At 39.6% G+C, this 20,046-nt stretch overlaps 1 long non-coding RNA gene across 7 annotated transcripts in view; it reads right to left on the bottom strand.

The window, feature by feature from the left end:
* Positions 1-20,046, bottom strand: part of LOC112297865 (uncharacterized) — an 84,773-nt gene that overhangs the window by 30,124 nt on the left and 34,603 nt on the right. For 5 of the 7 annotated variants that reach the window (XR_008426811.2, XR_011651260.1, XR_008426809.2 and 2 more), the window contains one exon: positions 15,542-16,579. This is a non-coding gene — a long non-coding RNA (uncharacterized lncRNA). Of the gene's footprint in view, positions 1-5,842; positions 12,727-15,541; positions 16,580-20,046 lie in introns of those variants that run through there. The other 2 variants (XR_008426810.2, XR_008426813.2) reach the window with 2 other exon arrangements.

Here is a 20,046-nt window from a genome sequence, read left to right as displayed (position 1 = left end):
CATCCTAGCTTAGATGACTCTCACAGAACACACAATTTTGTGGATGAGAATAAATGACTATTTTAAAGCAGTTATGCATTTGGAATGGTTTTCTATACAGCAATAACTGGCTCTGCAAGACAGAGTATTGAATAAAAAAAGAACCCATATAGAAAAATTAGTTCAGAAATTCATTTCTTACAGCCAATTAAAAATATATTTTTAAAGTGATGCCCTGACTGGTGTGGCTCAGTGGATTTAGTGCCAGCCTGCAAACCAAAGGGTCACCGATTTGACTCCCAGCCAGGGCACCTGCGTGGGTTGTGGGCCAGGTCCCCAGTAGGGGGCACTTGAGAGAGGAAACCACACATTGAAGTTCCTCTCCCTCTTTCCCCCTCCTTTCCACTCTCTAAAAATAAATAAATAAAATCTCTCTTAAAAATTAAAAAATTAAGTGAGTTGTTAGGGTGAAAGACTCATTTTAAGCTGCGAAATAATCATGTTATTGCAAACATCCTTGAATGTCTATTATTGGTGCATGTAAGTAAAGCAAATAATTACTTTTCTGAATAACTCTTTTAATTGGTGCAAAATTCTACATCTTTGAAGCAAATAGGAAAGTTGACTACAGTTTCACAGTGGTAAATACCAGTTTTGCTGTTTCTTGTAAGATGATAATCATTATAGCCATGATTCACTGAGCACTTACTGAATATACGTGGCAAATATTATTTCAGCATACTACACTAAGTTGGTTGAGACTGTTTGTCCCCATTTTAAAGATAAAAACACCGAGGCTTGGAATGTTTAATGAATTTCCCAAGGATACCAAAGTAGCAAGCAACAACTTTGGGATCTGTCACACGTCTGCCTGGCTCAAGAGCCTAGCTCTCACTACTGCTTCACAGAGGTAAGAAGACAGGTGTTTAAGAAAAATGATACAATAAGAACAAAGTTATTAACACTGTTCTCTTTCAATAAAGGATAAGTCATAAATCTCTATGACAAAAAGTGGCTTTCCGGTTCCCCTTTTCTACCAACCATCTTGAGTTAATGTCTCATGTAAATATTCAATGCAATTGAACCAATATTGTTTTGAGCCCTAATAGGTACCAGTCCTGTGCTCAATATCAGAATTATAGTTGTGTGGAGGATGCAGTTCTTTCTTTTTAGGAGCTTTCCGTCTAGTAAACAATTGATGTTGAAAAGATGCTAACCAAAACTCCCAGTGTGAGCTCCATCATGTTCTAAATGCAGGGAGAACAGATGTTCTGAATAATGATTGCTGGGGTGGGAAGGGGGTGAGGCTTGGGGAGTTAGTTACATTTACTCACTGAGAATGCTCGTTCCTTTCTGAAGTCAGCCAGCAGCCAAGAAAGAAGACAAATTCTAAATTAAGAGGAAGATCAAGCTGTGCAAGACTGCTGATTACAGAGAGAGCTGAAAGATAACGACTGCACCAAATGCTGAGCGTTTTGTTCAAGTCCACGGTGGGTCAACCAGAGGAGCAGCACCCCGAGGCCAGCTGACTCATATGGGAGTGCTGTTAGCCAACAAATAACACATTAAGAGGGAAAAAGATCATGGCTCTAGTGAATGCTGTAAGACTCTCTCTTACATAAAAGGATTCAAAGTTTATAAATTGAGATCTATTAAGTGAAAAACAAAGTGCCCTGACCAGGTAGCATCACCTGGATTTGCCAGGATTGTGGGTTCGCTCTCTGGTCAGGATGCATACAAGAGCAATCAACAAATACACCACTAAGGGGAATGACAAATTAATGTTTCTCTCTTTCTCGCTCTCTCTCCCCCCTCCACCCCTCTCTCCACCTCTGCCTCTCATCAATAAATATTTTTTAAGTTATAATGCAGTCTTACGATGCTGCCATCCAAATGGGTCACATTTTGTATATCCCCAAGACTAGAGGTCACAACGGATCCAAACATGGAACTCTCTTCCACCAAATAAGTTGACATTTTCCAGCTGCTCTTTTTTTTTTCCTATCCAGCCAAAAGGTAGGTCTCATTTGAGCATCCCTCTACTTCACCATACCATTTAAAAAGGAGGAAAGAGGGCGTTTGCTCAAGCCACTTCACAAGTGGAAAGCTAAATGTCAAAATGTATTCCTCATAAAGAGAAAGCATCCAGTGTTCCATAATTTTCCTCCACCAGTTCAAAATAAACTGCTCAAATCCTAATTGTTTCAACAACAATTACCATCGGGGTATGTTGATGTAGTCCTGCACAGAAACATTAGTCCTCGCCATCAAATCCTATGTGTTAGCAAACGCTGGAGCTCTCTTCACAGGAGAAATTCAACTGTGTGCAACAGTTCATTTTGTTCATAACTCTAATTATAATTCCAAATGTGACATCCTCTCAGCAATATCACCCGCTACCTCTTTGAAGTTACTTAACTGATCTGAACTTCAGTTTTCTTACCTATAAAATGAAAATAAAAAACCTACTTAAATGCCTGCTATGAGGGTCAGAAATAAAAATTCAGTGTCCTTTGTAAGACACAGGGGGAAATCCATAAATAGTAGCTATCATGATTATTGACACCTCTCAAATTTAAAATGCTATTGTTGCTTATATGCCTTAATTTTCTTGTCATATGCTCTGATAAGTCTCATTCTGAACATAAGAGTTAGAGCAAAATAGTTCTAAGTACATGCCACCTTGCTGTGGGTCACACGCCTTTGGATTTCAAAATGCTGGCACCCTTCCCCTTACTGCTCCTTGTCTAAGTCAACAGAGGCAACAGCCTCAGCCCCTCCTGCCTCCCAGGCCGCTGGGGGCCGCGTGGGGACCAAGGCACTCTGTTTCTGACTTGTGTAGATGTGTGATTTAATGTTCACTTAAAATTAGAACCAATCTCCAACTTTGACAGAGAGGTAAGATTTAGAGATGACCCCTGCCAGTGACAGAGTCTAAAGAAATCCTAGCAGCCAGCTGTCCCCCTAGTGAGTGGCATGTAGTCCCTCTCCCAGTGGTTCACAGTTACTAGGATGGGACAGAATGTGCGCATAAACATGCAGGCTATCAATACCACAGGTCTACGCTGCCCCTGAGCTGGGGAATACTCCTCCCTAAGCTGAGGCATCACCATCCTCACATCTTAGCACAAGTGAACCATCTTATTGGCTATTAGCTTCACCTGGAAAACCTAAGGCAAAAGGAATTTTGAGTAGTTGGAAAACTAATCCAGCTATACTTTCTCATGATGAATGATATCCAAAACACTTTTTTCATTGAAACACCACTTATCTTTTTTTGGAAACCAGTAATTCCTTCGAGTCTTTCTACCGAAGAAAGAGTCCAGTAAGTCAAGAAGTTTGAAATGTGCTGTTTTCCTCCAGGCATCCTGCACCTCTTTCTTTGGGATCATGTACAGTCACAGTGGGTCCATCACACAAGATGCCGTGACCACCAACAAGGGATTCATCTGTTCTCTTGTTGATGGACGCGTCAGTCATTCCAGGTTTTTTGCTATTGTGAACAGAATGACTGAACAATCTTTTTGGGCTTAAGTCAGCCAAAGTGGGTTTCTGTTGCTTGCAGACACAAAATACTGAGTGATCCATGTGAGAATAAAGAAGATCCCCAATTAGCATGTATCATTATTTGTAGATATAGTTCATTGTTTTTTATTAGGCACACATTACTATAAAAGCATAGGATTTAAGGAATTCCCAAGGGCACGTGAGCACACAGCTCTGCTTTCACAGACAGAAACGACTGCACTCACCTTAGTTTCTAGTCATCTATCATCTACCAATTGGGGATTTAATTACAAAAGACTTTAATCAACTGACTTCACTTTCTTTCCTAATGAGGAGTGAATATACTGTTACCGTGCTAGTTCAAAAGAAAAAAGAAAAAAAGCCAGAGGTGACACAAATTGCTAATAAATATTTGCAAAGATGCTCAATCTCATTAGCAATCAGGGAGATGCAAATTAAGTGCATTTATACACTAGACGGGCATAAATTAAGACATCTTACAATTTCAAAGAATGTAGAATGTGGATCTATGAAAAATCTTGTCCATGTACATTGGTGATAGCAAAGCAAATTGGTATAACTTTGGAAATATGGTAGTATGTTGTAAGGATGAATATTTACTTATACTACAACCCAGGGTAACACTCAGAGGAACTTTTGCCATGTGTCCCAGGAGACATGAACAAAAAAACATTCATAGCAGTTTGGTTAACAACAGAGAAAAACAACTGAGGAACAACTGAGGAACAACTCAAATGCCCATCAGCAGGAAAGTGGACGAGCAAACTGTGGTATAGTCACATAGTGGAAAGTTATAAAGCAAGAAAACTAAATGGATTAGTATTTCACAAACGACATGGGTGCTTCGTAGACTGTTAAGTAAAAATAGCAAGTCCCAGCAGATTATGAAAGGTGCCTTATTTTCATAAAGATCGAAAAACATGAAAATCATGCAACTCTCTTTGTGGATACACATATGGGTGCATGCGCATGTGGTGGAATGATTTTTAGTAAAACAAGCAACGTTCAACACAAAGTTCACCCCCAGCCTGGGAGGAGACAGAAGTATGAGATGCAGGAGGGGTGAACTGAGTGGTGAATTCACAGCTGCTTGTTTCATTATTCTGCTTCCTTGCTTACATGTGAGTTGTGTACACCCATCGGTGAGGAAACAATAAAGAAAAATAAGCCAGAAGTAACAGCTTCATTCAAGGACGTGACGGGAAGAGACTAGAGCACGGGTTTCACAAGGCTGGCTGTAGAGACCTGGGATGTATTCTGACTTTCTAATCACTCAATAACTCAATAGCCTCTCTTCCTTCAACTTTTTCTTTTTTTATCTAACTCATTGTATGTCTTTTGTGGACCACTTCCCACTGAGCAGTCTGCAGCTCTCTAACCACTTATGAATCCTATGAACTGAGATAAGTGGAGTGAGAAGATAACCGACCTCTTATTTCGCTAGTCACACAGTTTAATGTGTGCATTTTCTTCATCACAGAAGAGGCCATTTCTATCAGAACCGTGAGGTTAATGCATTCCTTCTTTTCCAATCTCCCGCCTTCACACACTAACCATCCCCTCTGGGAAAAAAGCTTTTATCTTATCAGAGACCGATGCTTTGGGGATAATGGAGCAATATTTTATTATTGCTGTTAATGTGTGCATGTGGCTATAGATGGAACAATAGGCAAAGAACATTGTTTTGTTCTATGAAGGCATAAACCTACAATGACCAGTTTAAGTGGCTTCTTCCCTTCAGCAGCTTCTCTCTCAAAGGTCTCAAAGTAACCCAGACTAACAGAAGCTCTTTGGAAGAGATTCTTGCCCACTAAACAGTCAAAGAAAAAAGAAAGATATCTCTATCCAAGACTATTACAACTAAAATTGTTCAAGTACATAAGTTGCAAAAATACAGGAAGAGCTTTAGTCACTCTGAGTTTATTGTTTTTTAAAGATTTTATTTATTTTTAGAGAGAGGGGAAGGGAGGGAGAAAGAGAGAGAAGGAAACATTAATGTGTGAGAGAAACATTGATCAGCTGCTTCTGGCACAGGCCCCAACCAGGGACTCAGCCTGCAACCCAGGCATGTGCCCTGACCAGGAATTGAACCCGTGACCTTTTAGTTTGCAGTATGATGACCAACCCACTGAGCTACACCAGTCAGGGCAAGTCACTCTGAGTTTAAAAAGGTGACAAATTGTAATGCTTGGGCTTAAAAACAAGTACAGAAATGGATTAAGCAGTCTGGCATACACACATACAAAATAGTGGTTTTTATGGCTAATTCTTTGTCTCAGCTAAAAACTGGGACTGGAGCACTAATCCATTGTTATGTTATGTCATGTTATATGTTATGTTATGTTATATGTTATGTTATGTTACACATTGTTATGTTATATTACATTATATTGTTACATTACGTTACTTTATGTTATGATACACTATGCTGAAGGCAACTCAATTTGCTAATAGCTTGTTGCTGTCTAGGTGCATTTCCCCCAGGCCTAATACCATTCAATTCTTTCTTAGGGTTGTTTTCTCCAAGGGATGTTGATTGAAAACTAGACTGCACTTCACACATTCAATTTCTAAAGCATTCCTTCAAATGTCTTCTCCCGTGGGAATAACATGAACAGGGAACAACCACAACGACAAAAGTGAGCAGACAGTAAGAAGTGTGTACTGCATCCCAGAGGCACGCAATATAAATGCCATGCCAGACACTTACATAAGTCTCTTTGGAAAATAATTGATTGTTTCTTCATAGAACTAACCCTCACTTCAAAGCATTCAAATCATATTTTAAAAGCCATCCGGACATACCAAATCAATCAGGAAAGATCAGGTTATGCTGCAGTAACAAAAGAAACCACATATCCCTGTGGGTTACAACACAAAGGTGTCCTTCTTACCCTGAATATATATACTACACAAGCTGACGAGGATGCGCCTCTACACCACCCCACTCTGGAACTCACTGTGCAGAGCCACCCCTTAATGAAATGTCGCTGATCGCTACGGCTGAAGAAAAAAGGAAATGATAGTGGCAGTTTGCGTGCCGATTCTTAAAGCTCACAATCAGGTGCGATGCTCAACACTTCCTCTCACATTTCATTGGTCAGAGTGAAGGCCATTTCTAACATAAAGAAAGCAAGTACACATACTACCAACTGCCGGGAATTAGAAAAAGACAAATTTTGGTGGACAACAGATTCAAAAATAGATGTTTTAGCAGTCCCCATAAATTTAATTCTCCCAAGAGGGAGGGTGGGCATGGGTATTCAAACAGGCTAAATTATAATGCTTATTAGAGCCCATGCTTAATGCTGATGGAAAAGGGTGGGGCAGATGGAGAGACTCATGTGTTATAGCCCACTTGGGGGTTGATATTTGAATGGATGGTTACTATGTCCCGACCCCTGAATAAGGTTCACAAAACAATTTGATGATATAAAGCCAATGACACTGGTAATTTTAGAATTATAGCTAGCAGACTTTTCATCTCTAATATGCAGACTAAAGTGAGCATTTCCTGAAGAAATTTTATCTTCTGAATTAGCATATACCAAAATATTTCAAGCTATAGGTACAGAGAAAAATTATTCATTATTTTTAAGGGGCCAAGAAAAGAAAATGTTGTAACTGGGAACTTTAAAAGATGAATGTGAAAAGCCAAAATGCTATAAATGTTCTCTCTATGCCAGAAATGCCTGAACTTTCCATTTTTACTAAATTACATCTAATGTAAGCACATTTGGCCTTTTCTTTGCTTCCTCATACTATAATATTCCAATCAAACCATTTCAACATAAACTAAATCTTGATCCAATACTATTATCTCAACCAGAAGCTCATTTTAAAGCAATATAACCTTTAATGAGATATATGTACAATGGATATGAACAGTGATATACCTAAAAAGCTGTTTCCAGAGAAAAGAAAGATATATTTAACACGCTATTTAGCATCACCTTTGCCTTCCACGTGCCAGGGAACCAGGGCCAGTGGTCTGTGTGAGTTCTCGGGGGATGGGAAGGTTATGCTATGATCTTCTTCTCCTTTCTTCCTTTATCTTTTACACAATATGTACCTGATTCCCCAGGAGAGAAGGGAGAGCACTACAGCCCATGAAGTATCAGTACAAGTTCTTTTCGGCATTTAAGGTAGGCAGCAGGGAGAGAAAAGAAGCAAATGCCAGGCAGTGAAAACTCCTTCCTGCATTAGTCCAGATAAGTGTCCTCGCTGTAGGATCAGCAAACTTTTTCTATGAAGGTCCAGATGGTTGATGTATTTGGCTGCATAGGCCATGAAGTCTCTGTTGCAACTATTCAGTTTTGCCATTGTAGCATAAGAGCAGCTGTAAACAATATGTAAGCAAATGAGCCTGGCTCTGTTTGAATAAAACTTTATTTATAAAACTGGAGACCAGCGATATTTGGTCCATGGGCAGAGTTTGTTGATCCCTGCTCTTGGAAAGAAGTACAGCCTGCTACTTGGATCTTAGGTGTGACCATCAGGCTGCCTGGCTTCTAGTGTTCTTTCACGCCCACACTACTATCTTTTTAAACATCAAACCTGTTTCTTCTTCCAAATGTTGCTTTCTTTTTCAGATCCATGATTGCTGTTGGGTTCTGTAGGTAAAATTTCAAGGAAGAAAGGTTTCTCCTTATTGTTTAGAAATCGATGCATATTTACCTGTAAAACCCATCAATCAACATCACTCAGCTAATAACGTGTGGAATGTTCTATACTAGGTTCTGAGAGCAGTAAAAAAGGAGGAAACAATTGGCCTTAGCCTCAAGCAACTAATGCTTTTATTGGAAGTGTCACGAGAAGAAGTAGCTACGTTTCTTTCACAGAAACATGAATATGTGGGTAAGAACAAGTGAAAGAAGACAAAATGGCAAAGAAGTGTCTGGGGTTAGAAAGGTACACACAGTGCTTAGAACTCAGAGCAGCAGGAAAGCCTGAAAGTCAAAAGCAACTGGAGAGCCTGCAGGGAGAGGATTCACATGGAGAAGGAAGCGCGGGACTCCTGAAGGAAAGGAGGACGTGACTTCTTCCTGCTGCTAAATTATTTTCCCATTAGTCTGACTTCCTTTTGATAACAGACAAAGGTCAACTTAAATTTCTCCGCATCTCCTCCCTCTAAACTTGACAATCTCCTCCTCCCCCACCCCACCCCAGCTCCAAAGAGGGAAAACCTCAGATCCAGACCCAAGCAGGGAGTAGAAGTGGAGGGTAGAGGAGTGCTGGAGAGACCTCCTGTGGGACTAAAAAGGTTGTTTACATCTCATGTAAATGGGTGTCTGTGGCATGCTCCCATTAAAGTCCTACATTTGGCTCTTACTCTCTGGGCCTCTCTCTTCTTCCCCAAGGCTAACGTGGTATGAAGGACATGGAATTTCTTCCACATTCAAGGAAGCATCTCTAACCTCTGCTCAGATTAGGATCCAGAAAATTAAAGGCACTGATCCGGCCATGAAGTCTCCCTTACTCTATAGCTAAGGAGCATCTAAGGCGCACGTGAGACAGCCCAACATGCTAATGAGGTTAAAGGTTCCACGCAGTGTTTGGTTTCAGGCAAAGTCTTATATATCTGCTATGAGCGGAGTGTTTGTGCCCCTCCCCCAAACCCTCAGGTTTATATGGTGAAGCCTAATTCCCATTGTGGTGGTTTTGGAGGTAGGGCTTTTGAGAAGTGGTCTGTGTCCTTACAAAGGAGACTTTAGAGAGCTCTCTTGCTCCCCTTCCCACATGTGAGGACACAGCTAGGAGACGACTGTCAGGAAGCAGGTTCACACCGGACACTGAATCAGCCTATGCCTTGATCTTGGTCTTTCCACTCTTCCAAACTGTGAGAAATGAATGTGTGCTGTTTAAGCCCCCCAGTCAGTGGTGGTTCCTTTAGGGCAGCCATAACTGACTGAGACAATATCGAAACAACGGGTTTTGCCTTGAGTCTCCGCCAGAACATCTCCCTGGAACGGAAGGTTCTATCCCTTTCAGAGACAGGGCCAATATCAAAGATGTGTTCATACCCAAGGAAGGACACCTCAGCACGCTTGCTTAATCAGGTTAAAGACACAGCATTGTGACAATGACACTGAACTGGTAGGGAAAGTCTCAGCCACACCACCTCCCAGCTGTACCACTTTGAATCTCCCAAATTCTCAAGTTCAAAATAAGCATTATCACTTGGTCTACCCAATCCTAACAGGATCGTTAGGAGGATTAACTGAGATAATGGTTGTGCTAGTGTTCTATATATGGAAAAGCTATTTAAAATTTGAAGAGGTCATAATTACTATTATTGTTGACATTATCGATTTAATCAAACTACTAGATAACATTTTTGTTTCAAGATTTCAATAGACTATCCCTAAACCAGTAATAATGTTCCTAACAGATTAGGATAACACTTATCAAACCAGGGCCACACAGAGTACTGCTTAGTAAGATTCTAATAGTAGTGCTCTTTCTAGAAGTATTCCAAGGGATTCTAGAAATATGTCAGTGGTGGTAGCGGCAGAGTTGTTGGCTCTCTACTTTTTAAATTAAAATTGGCAGACCCACCTTGGCTGTGTGGCTCAGCTGGCTAGAGCATCATTCCATGCATCAAAAAGTTGCTGGTTTGATTCCCCATTAGGGCACATGCCTAGGTCACAGGTTTGATTGCCCCGTTGGGGTGCCGATGGGAGGCAACCAATAGATGTTTCTCCCTCACACAAATGTTTCTCTCTCTCTTTCTCTCTCTCTCCTCCTTCCTCTCTCTCTAAAATCAATGGAAACATGTCCTGGGGTGAGCTTTTTTTTTTTTAATTGGCAGACCAATTAGATAGCAAAACCAAAAACTCACAGACAACATTTACAACAAAACAAGATAACAAAGTATTCCCACAAATCTCAAAATATAAGCAAACCATCAGTAGCCGCTACAAGCATGCTATCACTTCTGGGCAGGCGAAAGCCAAAGGGATCAATGGGGTGAAGAGAAACCCAAAATATAATTAGTAGATACTCAGTGGAAAGCGCAGTAGACTAATGTAAGAACAGCAGCTGAACCTAGGTGGGGTTTTGCCCACTTAACCAGGCAGGGGCTGTGTGGTCGCCACTAACCCTTCACACTAATTCCTAATAGCTTCCTTACCAGACAGAACTCCACACTGAAGAAAAACTACTAGGAGTTTTAGAAGAAACCAAATTTAATTTGAAATTTAATTTGAACTTAGGAGAAAGTAAATTTGAACGTGTCAGGAATGACAAAGGTGAAGAAAAGAAGGTACAGATACAATGAGGGAGGGGGACAGAGTCAGGAAATCTCTGAAAACAAGCCACCATAGTTTTTTGACACTACACAAAAACAACAGAAAAGGGGGGTCTGTGAAGCTAGAAAAACTATCTGAATCCAGCTTCCTACTGAAAGTTCAAGAAAACGAATTTCACATTAAAATGTGAAAAGTGTTTAGAAAAGTATTCTAAACAAAGTTAGTATAGAAAAAAGAGAATCAGAATAATTTTTGCTGCAGAAAATAAAATCATTCCAGAAAGACATATTCAAAAAGTGGTTCAAGACTTAGCATCTTATTGCAAAATGAGCTAAAAGACATTAAGAAAAGGATACAAGACATGAAAGAAAAATCATAAATCAAAATAAAAACTCAGAAATAAGAAAAACAGAACTCAGAAAGGAATTAGAGAATTTTTTAATCGTGAAGAATAAAGAATATTTAAAATAGCTGATTCCAAGAATAGGTCAAGAAATGTATAAAATGAGATGAGGAATTCTTAATATACCATAAAGCAAAAAAATTCTCAGAGATCAGTAGGGTGATGTCAAAGGGATTCAGGACGCAAATGGAAGAGACTGCTGATGTCGAAGATGCAACAAGTTAAGGTCTGATAACATCAGAATGGCAATGAATTAAAACCGATCACATGTGTTTTCATTCATGATTTCATAAATGTATTTGCCCAATAAGAGCATTTCACAGTACAAAATTTAGGGAAAGCTAAATTAAACAGATTTCTTTTTTGTGGGAATTTTCAGAGCTGTTGTATTATAAATTTTTTAAATAGAAGATACACCGAATGTCATCACGTCAAAGACCCATATTTGTTTTTTTAAATTTAATATCAGCGCAATAGGGCTATATGCTCAATGGTATGGCATAATTTAATTAGCAGTGCTCTTCCTTCCTTAGTAGTATATTAAATAATAGTGCATCTTAACAATCAAAAGCTATTTAGATTCTGTGAAATACAATAGCATGCTTTCCTCTCCATTCATTCAGTCACCAATACTTTTCTATATCATGCATATAGAGGTTCTCAGACTATGTTCTGTACAACACCAACTAAGAAAATGTTATATTTGAATAAAGATCCAGATCACAAGTTTCCCTTCAAAATCCCAGATCCCCTCTAGTACACAGGCATTTCATTTCTCCACCTGGAAAAACAAACTATCGTTTCGGTTGTTTATCTATGACAGCTCCTACTGCATCTCCCGCCCCCCTGTGGGCAGTGGCCACATCCGATGCAGCTTTTAAATCCCTCTCAAACCTAAGTAGCCTTTTAAAAGTGGCCAACTTTTGCTGGGTGGTGCAATTTACTGACTGTTGAGGTTTCCCTTTAAAAGGATGTTTTGAAAATGTAGACTTCATCTTCCATCATTCAGAAATTTCTATTGGTGTTATATACTCCATAAGAGACCTGGTCTAAACAATTTTTGAATGGTAGCTGGGTCATTTGTTCCAAAAAATGTCTCCTATTGCCAGAGCAGCTTACCAATGCTGGAGAAAGCCCATCCATATGAAGAGAATATTAACTTTGGATTTTGTAGATTCATAACAAGAGAAGAAAGACATTTTCAACTAGACACCCAACAGATACCGAAATAGGGTAACAAAAGCCAAACCGTGTTCTGACACACAACCCACAATAATAAAAACATAACAAATACAACACAAAGGAAGTTGACCTCTGCCACTTCCTCACCTACTCACCAAGCTCATTGGCGGCTGGCAACCCTGTGGGCACCGGTGCCAGCAGCAGGGCCACTGTGGGAACAATTGGAGCTTTTTCTTTCAGAAAGTCATTGAAGAAGAATTTTTTTTTTTCCAAACCACAAAACCATGTCTGACAACGTGCACCCAGCATAAAGTATGGAGTACTGCCACTGGTTTCTGCCCCGGGCACTGGAGTAAGCAGGAGATTATCTTCATTCCAAGCCAGCTGTGGAGGTTAGAGGGAGCAAGAATGAAGAGCCATATGGATGGATGGATGGATGGATGGATGGATGGATGGATGGATGGAAGGAAGGAAGGAAGGAAGAATGGAAGGAAGGTTGGATAGATAGGTAGACAGGTAGCTATAGATAATTGATGTAAACATATCTCTCTTTCCTGCTCCATCAAGCAGTTCTACTCTATGCCTTGCAGACACACACAACTAGTTTCAGAGGAAAAATTTCTTTTTGCTCCTTTTTCTCCCAGTCCCTTACCCTCTTCTTTTCTTCTCTCTCTGGTTCTCTCTGAACTAAAGGAGGGAAGCAAAAGTGGTGTTAAAGGCTTGAGAGAAAAGGCCAGGCTTGATGGAAAGTCAGTTATTCTAGTTCCCTTTCCTACTTTACATACTATTCTAAGAAAAACTCAAAAACTGAATTTTGGGGGGCGGATAATGGAAATATACAGTGAAGAATATATGAGACAGGAAAAAATACTGAACTAAGAGGGTCCCGAGGTTTAGTTCCGATTCCAGCTTTCCATCAGAACTTGGAAGTAGGTTGATATTTTTAAAATGTCCAGGTATGGCCGAGCAACACAAAACCCCAGCTCGGCATGAGCACACAGTTCCCTCAATACAGCCTCACAGCATTCGTCACGAATTATCTTGGGAGTGCTTAGCCTAAGGTGGCTTCATGGGGTCGTGGGAGTTGGCTCTATAAAAGAAGAACGGCGAGGGGGCCACGTGCGCACCATGCAGCAGGTGCCTACACCCACACAGCCCTGGAAATGAGCCCAGGGTCATGGAAGTGGGCGACTCCAGAGTTTCAAGCACCCCAGGCATGGTGAGAAGAGAGGACATGGGATCCACGTGGCACATACACTTGGGGGAAGGGGCACAACAGAGGGCAGTCCGGGTGACACTGTCTAAAGCCTAAGGCCTGGGCAGAGCCTGCCCTGCCTTGGTTTAAGCGGGACGATTCAACCCTAATGTCTAACCTCCTAAACACATATTCTCTAGAAGGTGTCCTAGGGTCGCAGACAGAAGTGAATTCCCTCTCTGTTTCTCTCCCAACCCCCTTTGAAATAAACACTACTTTACTAGATTAGTGATTTTTTTTAGGGTACTTACCGGGGCTTATTTATAGTTTCCTGAATGTAGGAACAATCCCTTGTACTTTTCATAGCCTTTCAAGTTACCTAATATGGTCCCATGCACATTAGCAGGCATAAAAATACATGTAAATGAAGGCTGACTTCAGAACTCTGCTACAGAATTGTCAAATACTCATATATCTTTGGCTATGATGTGTAACAATTGTGCCGTATACATGCACACGTAGAAGACTGCAGATAAGTTTCACCCCAATTGCGCTGGCTGGTTAGCATGCGCACTCTCACTTCCCTGGAATCCGCTCCCTCTGCCCCATACACCCTGTGGCTCTGGTGGTCTGTTTTTTCCCATCAGGATTCACAGAGTTGTCTGGTACTTTACGAGCACTGGAAATTGGATGATTTCAGCTGTGCAACAGTCCCGAACGCATGAGTTTATGTACCAATAAGAGGATCTTACGGTTTCTATATTTTCTGGTTTCACAACATAGTATACTGGTTTCAATGAATAATTTTTGGTTTTTAACAAATTGGTCTTTTACTTAAAGCTTCTTTATATATAAAACTCTAGAGAACTGTTTGTGGGAAGAGAAATGTGCCCCAAAACTCAACCATATAAATGAAAAGAGAAGCCGCCATGCCGATAGGAAAAGCACATATTTCCAGGTGGCATATCTGGATGAAAAACACAAATAAAATAAAGTTTTTCAAGGTGAAAATCTCTGCATTTTGGACACTAGCAAGCCAATTTTCTATCACTAGCATTTATGTTTTGTTTTGGTTTTTGCCTTATAGGCACAGAATCTCAAAGCACTGAGGCACTTCTCCCTTTACAAAGTAGACTTAGCTTTCCAACCTCTCCTCCCTCCCACTAACCATCTCCCCAGTGGCTACACACAAGAACCATTTATATTTACATTAAAAATGATTTGGCCTATGTACACTGCATTGTTTGACAGGAAAGATGGATGTCCGCTTATAATTAAGTTTCAGCATAAATGACATCATTCAGGAAGATAAGAGTTCCCTTATTCCCTCTCTGCTGGTTTTCTCGTAGGATGCTGTGGGTTGTATGCAGACTGATGATTTTTCTAGGCTTTCTCATTAACAGACAGTTCGCAGCAACTGAAAATCTGAAGGAAATTTTTCCCATTCATTCATCAGCTACCTCCGGGTTCTTAGCTTTTGGGCAGAAAGGAGGGGTTCAGAGCCTCACCACTTAAAGTATGGTCTGCAGACCGCAGCGTTGGCGTCACCTGGAGGTTTACGAGAAGTGGAGGGCCTTATGGTCCCTCACAGCTGTGGAATCAAGATACGCGCTTAAAAAACATCCCCAGGTGATTTTTCTGCATGTGACAGTTTGAGAAATGCTGGTGTAAGAGACATAAATATGTACAACGGGCAGCTTTGTGGATAAGATGCATTGTTCGAGGGTTTTTCTGCCTTTATACATCAGGCTTTGAGCACTGGGTTTTCAAACTTTATATATTCCTTTTCCTTACTAGAGTAGGAGAGCTATAAGATTTTTTTGTCTTGTATAATTCTCACATTACTTTGTGTGCACAACCTAATCTTCCCAACCAACTTAGAGATCAACAATTGTACCAAAATAAGTTATTCCACCTTTATTGTGTGCTGAATAAATTTAAGACATTACACTAGATATTAAGAGGAAAGAAGATGGTGTTACAGAGATATACAAGGTGTCATACCTGCCAACAGCATTTGTTTGTTGGTTGTTTACTTGTTTCTTGTCCCTCATCATCACTGGACTGTAAACTGTGACAAGGGAGGGATCGTGTGGTTACTGTGGTGCCTGTCCCCTTCCACAAGGCCTAGCACATAGCAGATGTTAAATAAATACGTTTAATAGATGAATGACTTTGTAGTATAGTAGGAAAAACAGAATGCATATACAAATATCTAAAAGCCTAGCATAAGTAATAAGTACCATACAACCACATTGTTCAGACGTTTCCTCCACTTCTGTAAAACTGATTTGCCTAAGAAAGAGCTGAACCAATTCTTTACAAACTTTTCCAAAAAACAGAAGAGACAGGAACACTTCTTCTAACTCATTCTATGAGGCATATTTTTGTGACAGAGAATTATGATTGAATAATCAATAAAAGGCTTTAAATATAAAACAGTAAAAATATAAAAGTTCAACAGTTAAAGAAGAGGTTATTCACGTATTTTTAATAAAATTTATATTTTATTATAGTTATGGAGATGTAAAAGCTTAAAATAAAGACCTTTTTATGAAAGAACCCAAACATAAATAGTTCTGTTAGCCTGAGACAAGGGCTTACGTTGATTAGAAACTATCATGTATTGTTATATATTATGTATGTGTTAAAATTATCAGAAGGACTTGATGCAGGCAGTTTCTCTTAGAAAGTACTGCTAAGGAACAGGAGAGAGAGACCAAAAAGAGTGTACCAGAGAAGGAGGAAAGACTCACCTAAGGGTATGTTGTCAAATCAATTACACTGGGGTTCCACTAGGAACTCTCGGAATCATCACGGAAGGTGTACCTCAGAATTGTCCAGCATTAATAAAGGAGGTGCCAGAGAGTATCAACTTCCTCACACTTTCACGGTGGCCCGTGCATCACTGTGACATCAGAGGTTCTTACAGGACAGACACATGGTACAGCTGACGTCAGGTACTGCTCCAAGGGTTGCGACCACAACGGCTGGGGCGGACCCAAAACGTGTGGTAGGCATAGGAGATGTCCAATGTGCCAACTAAGGGAAACAAAACAGTACAGGAAACACGAATATGTCCAGCATTCAGCATTAACAATTACCTTGCTTTATGTATACCTCCCCCCATATCCCTAACTCTCATTTAATTTTGAAGTGGGTCCCAAAGATCATGTCACATAGATGAAATATTGTATGTTTCCCATAATTATGTTTAACCAAGTCCCAATATTTAGGAATTGTTATCCAAATACTAGATTTCACATTTTAGATAATAATACATTTTTTACTACCTATTTGGGATGCCTCTTAAACTTCCAGTTCAACTTCTGTGGAACATCTCTGCCTATATATATATGTACTCAAACATATATAGTCAATGTAATCTTTTAATGAATTGTGATGCATTTGGGATTTTCTGGTGCCTTTGTTGACATTCATCTGACTTTTGCTTTCTGTATGAGGCCTCAAGCATCTCTCTGGAGGTCCATCCAACCATTAGGGATGAGAACATGTGTTTAATCCAAGTTTAGAACCCATTAGTGCTCCATAGGTATAGGGTTACAAACCAACTTGAATCTTTTGGTGTTCAACTCCGTTTGTTCTTGGCAAAGCTCAGAAAACTTAATAGGGCTCAAAAGATTTCTTGGACATGGACTTTAAGAAAAAAGTATTTTGATGAGTAAAGGATAAATGAACCAGAACCCATATGGATCAAATTTTCCTCAAAATGCACATGGGTTTAATAATTAATGGAAAAAGTGCTTCTTGCATGCATTTTGGGTTTTATCAAACCCCAAATATTTGGGAAAAATAGTTTGATATGTTCAAAGAACCCAAACTCTGACTTGATGCACCCACATTAATATCTCTTGATGTTGAATAAAAACGAGAACATTTAAGTGTAATAGAAAACATAGGCAGAACTTGTTCAAAAATTATATGAATGAAAGAAAATGTAATGCTACAAAGTTCATCTTTGTTCATATTTGTTTCCTTAAATCCTTCTTTTGAGAATTTCCAACAATCTTTTAACTATACTCCATCTCAGCATATTAAGAGTTTTGAAAGAAATTATTGATTGCAGTTGAAAAAGAAAAACTGAATGAAATCCTTTGAGACGCGTAATATGTCATGAAATTTTCTAAGTTATTTGCAAATGTTTCTGCCAGTATCAATAAATCCCTAAAATTACAGGATAAACTGCATTAATTAAAGAATGGTACTATGTATTTAGAAGTTCCTGGAAGTTACGTTTTTGAATTCACAGTAGTGCTGCTGTGTGTCTCAGCAAAATTTAATTTTACCTCTTTTCCACTAAGGAAATTACAGTCAACTAGAGGGGCATTTTCTCAGCAGAACCTGAGTGTTTAAACTTTATGTACATTTACTTGTCTATATCTCAAGGATCCCCTACCACTCTGAAGAAATTCATCTAATTTCTATCGAGTACATGAACCCTGTAGAAATGCTGAGTCAAACATAAATAAAAACAGCACTGCATTTGCTCGTGTAGGTTTGAGCAGCGCCCTAAAAATAATAATTAATGAACTTTTTAGGCAATAAACATGCAAATGTAACATAAGTTTTGGCCAATTTTGAGCAAGCTACATCAGACCAATAAAATGTATTCTGAATCATCTCATTCTTTAGATTCTTAAGAAGCTATTAAAATTTTTTTTTAATTATTATATGTTCAGTTTAAATTCCATGCAAAATAGTCATGGTCTATCCCTTTTGTTTACACTTCGACAGGTACAAAAAGTCACACGAAGGGAATAGCAATGTTGCATCGAAGACACTGAACTGGAAGAAATTTCTTAACAGAAAAAGGACTTTCATCATGAAAATAAAAATTTAGATTTTGTTGGTATTGTGGCCATTACTATTTTTAAAAAGTAAAAGGAGAAAGAAGGAAAATTTTCTTTTACCATCTTTCTTAACTGAAGCAAAGCATGGTGTCTTACGCAGAACACACGTTTGGATATTTCTCTGCCACTTTCTGTGACCCCTGGGCCAGCTAGTCAGCTATCACAAGTGGCTCTTCAGAAAGGATTTTCTTAACGACAGGGAAGAACTGCATGAATGCGGGAACAGTGTATACCAAGCAAACGCAGTTGCTCAGAACCACTATGGAGGAGCCATAAATGGAGTTGAATGCGTTGCCGCTCCAATTTTTCTTCCCCCTTATGTTCCTGCTGCACAGAAAAACACGACTGTAGAAGCCAGCCCTGTAGGTTACCAGAAACCCGGCAAAGCCGTATTAACGATATGACCCTCTATGATTCGTATTTATTTATATTCAGTGAAGTAGGTTACTGACAATTTGACCATTAATTTGCTGTTTATAAATCGTATTTCCCTCTCAGAGTAACCACAAGACTTTGACATTCATGGTCGTGTTGAAAGAAAGAAGTTTATTAAAGAAGGCGAAAGAGAAAAAAACTGGCCCTTTAAAGTTCACCAAATTGCACATGTCAGCCATGAAGTAAAATTCTGGGCTTGAAAAAGAGCAAAATGCCTCGTGTATGGGAAAGAGAAGGAACACGCAGTGTATATTCAATTCACATGTTGAAGGGAAACCAGACCAGCAGAGAAAAGCCTAAGTATTCCAACCCCTAAAGAAACATAATCCAGAGTTTATATCAGATGGTTTATGGGAGTTTATTGGAATATACAACAGGGTTCACGTCGTGTGTCACAAGGTGAAGCCTGTTCGCCGGTGATTTACAAGCCGCATGTGCCGGCGTTACTGTAATTTATAGAGCGCAGATGGTCCAGGGTGCCCCGCTGACTTGTAGCTGAGTCAGGACCTAAGCCCGGTGTATCATCTGCTCTGGGTACCTCAGGCTCACTTCCCAAAATTCTGCACCGACGATTTCAGTTCCGAACTGGAAGATTCCAGAGATCTTCTGGGTAACAACTGCAACTTTAAAATGTGCCACTGTGGCAGAGAAGTAGGGGAAGATTTAGACTAGGAAGGGACGTGTTTTGTTTTGTTTTTTCCCCTCTGTCCCAGGAAAGGTGGTTTAGGTCTCTTAACTTTCTTGTGCAATTTTCATCAATAGATTTGTCACTGTCGTATTGCTAACAAGAAAACAAGATGTTGCACACATTTTTCAGGGTGTCCAAGCTGTGTCTCTGCTACCTGCCTCCACCCCAAAAAGCATGTAAAAGGAAAAGAGGAAGGCTAAGATATTTTTAAATTTTGCCTTTTTCTGATAGAAAGCACTAAAAAGCTTCCATCCCTAGCCACCTTCAAAACTATTACATAATTATGTCTTTATGACAAATTCTCATTATTACCCTCATAGGATGTGGCTCAGAAAGATGGTGTACTAACATGAAATGGATGTTTACAGAATCTAATACAAATAGATTGACCTTTCTCAAACGATTGTTTCATCAGCACTTTAATTCACAAATTAAGGCACACATATTGGTTGTGAACTCACTCTTAGTAACTTAATCTGAAGTTTCGCGCACTCCGGGTTCTGGTGCTAACATAT

This window comes from Desmodus rotundus, chromosome 5 (genome assembly GCF_022682495.2).
Source record: "Desmodus rotundus isolate HL8 chromosome 5, HLdesRot8A.1, whole genome shotgun sequence".
Lineage (NCBI taxonomy): Eukaryota > Metazoa > Chordata > Mammalia > Chiroptera > Phyllostomidae > Desmodus > Desmodus rotundus.
This window is presented reverse-complemented; position numbering and strand designations above follow the sequence as displayed.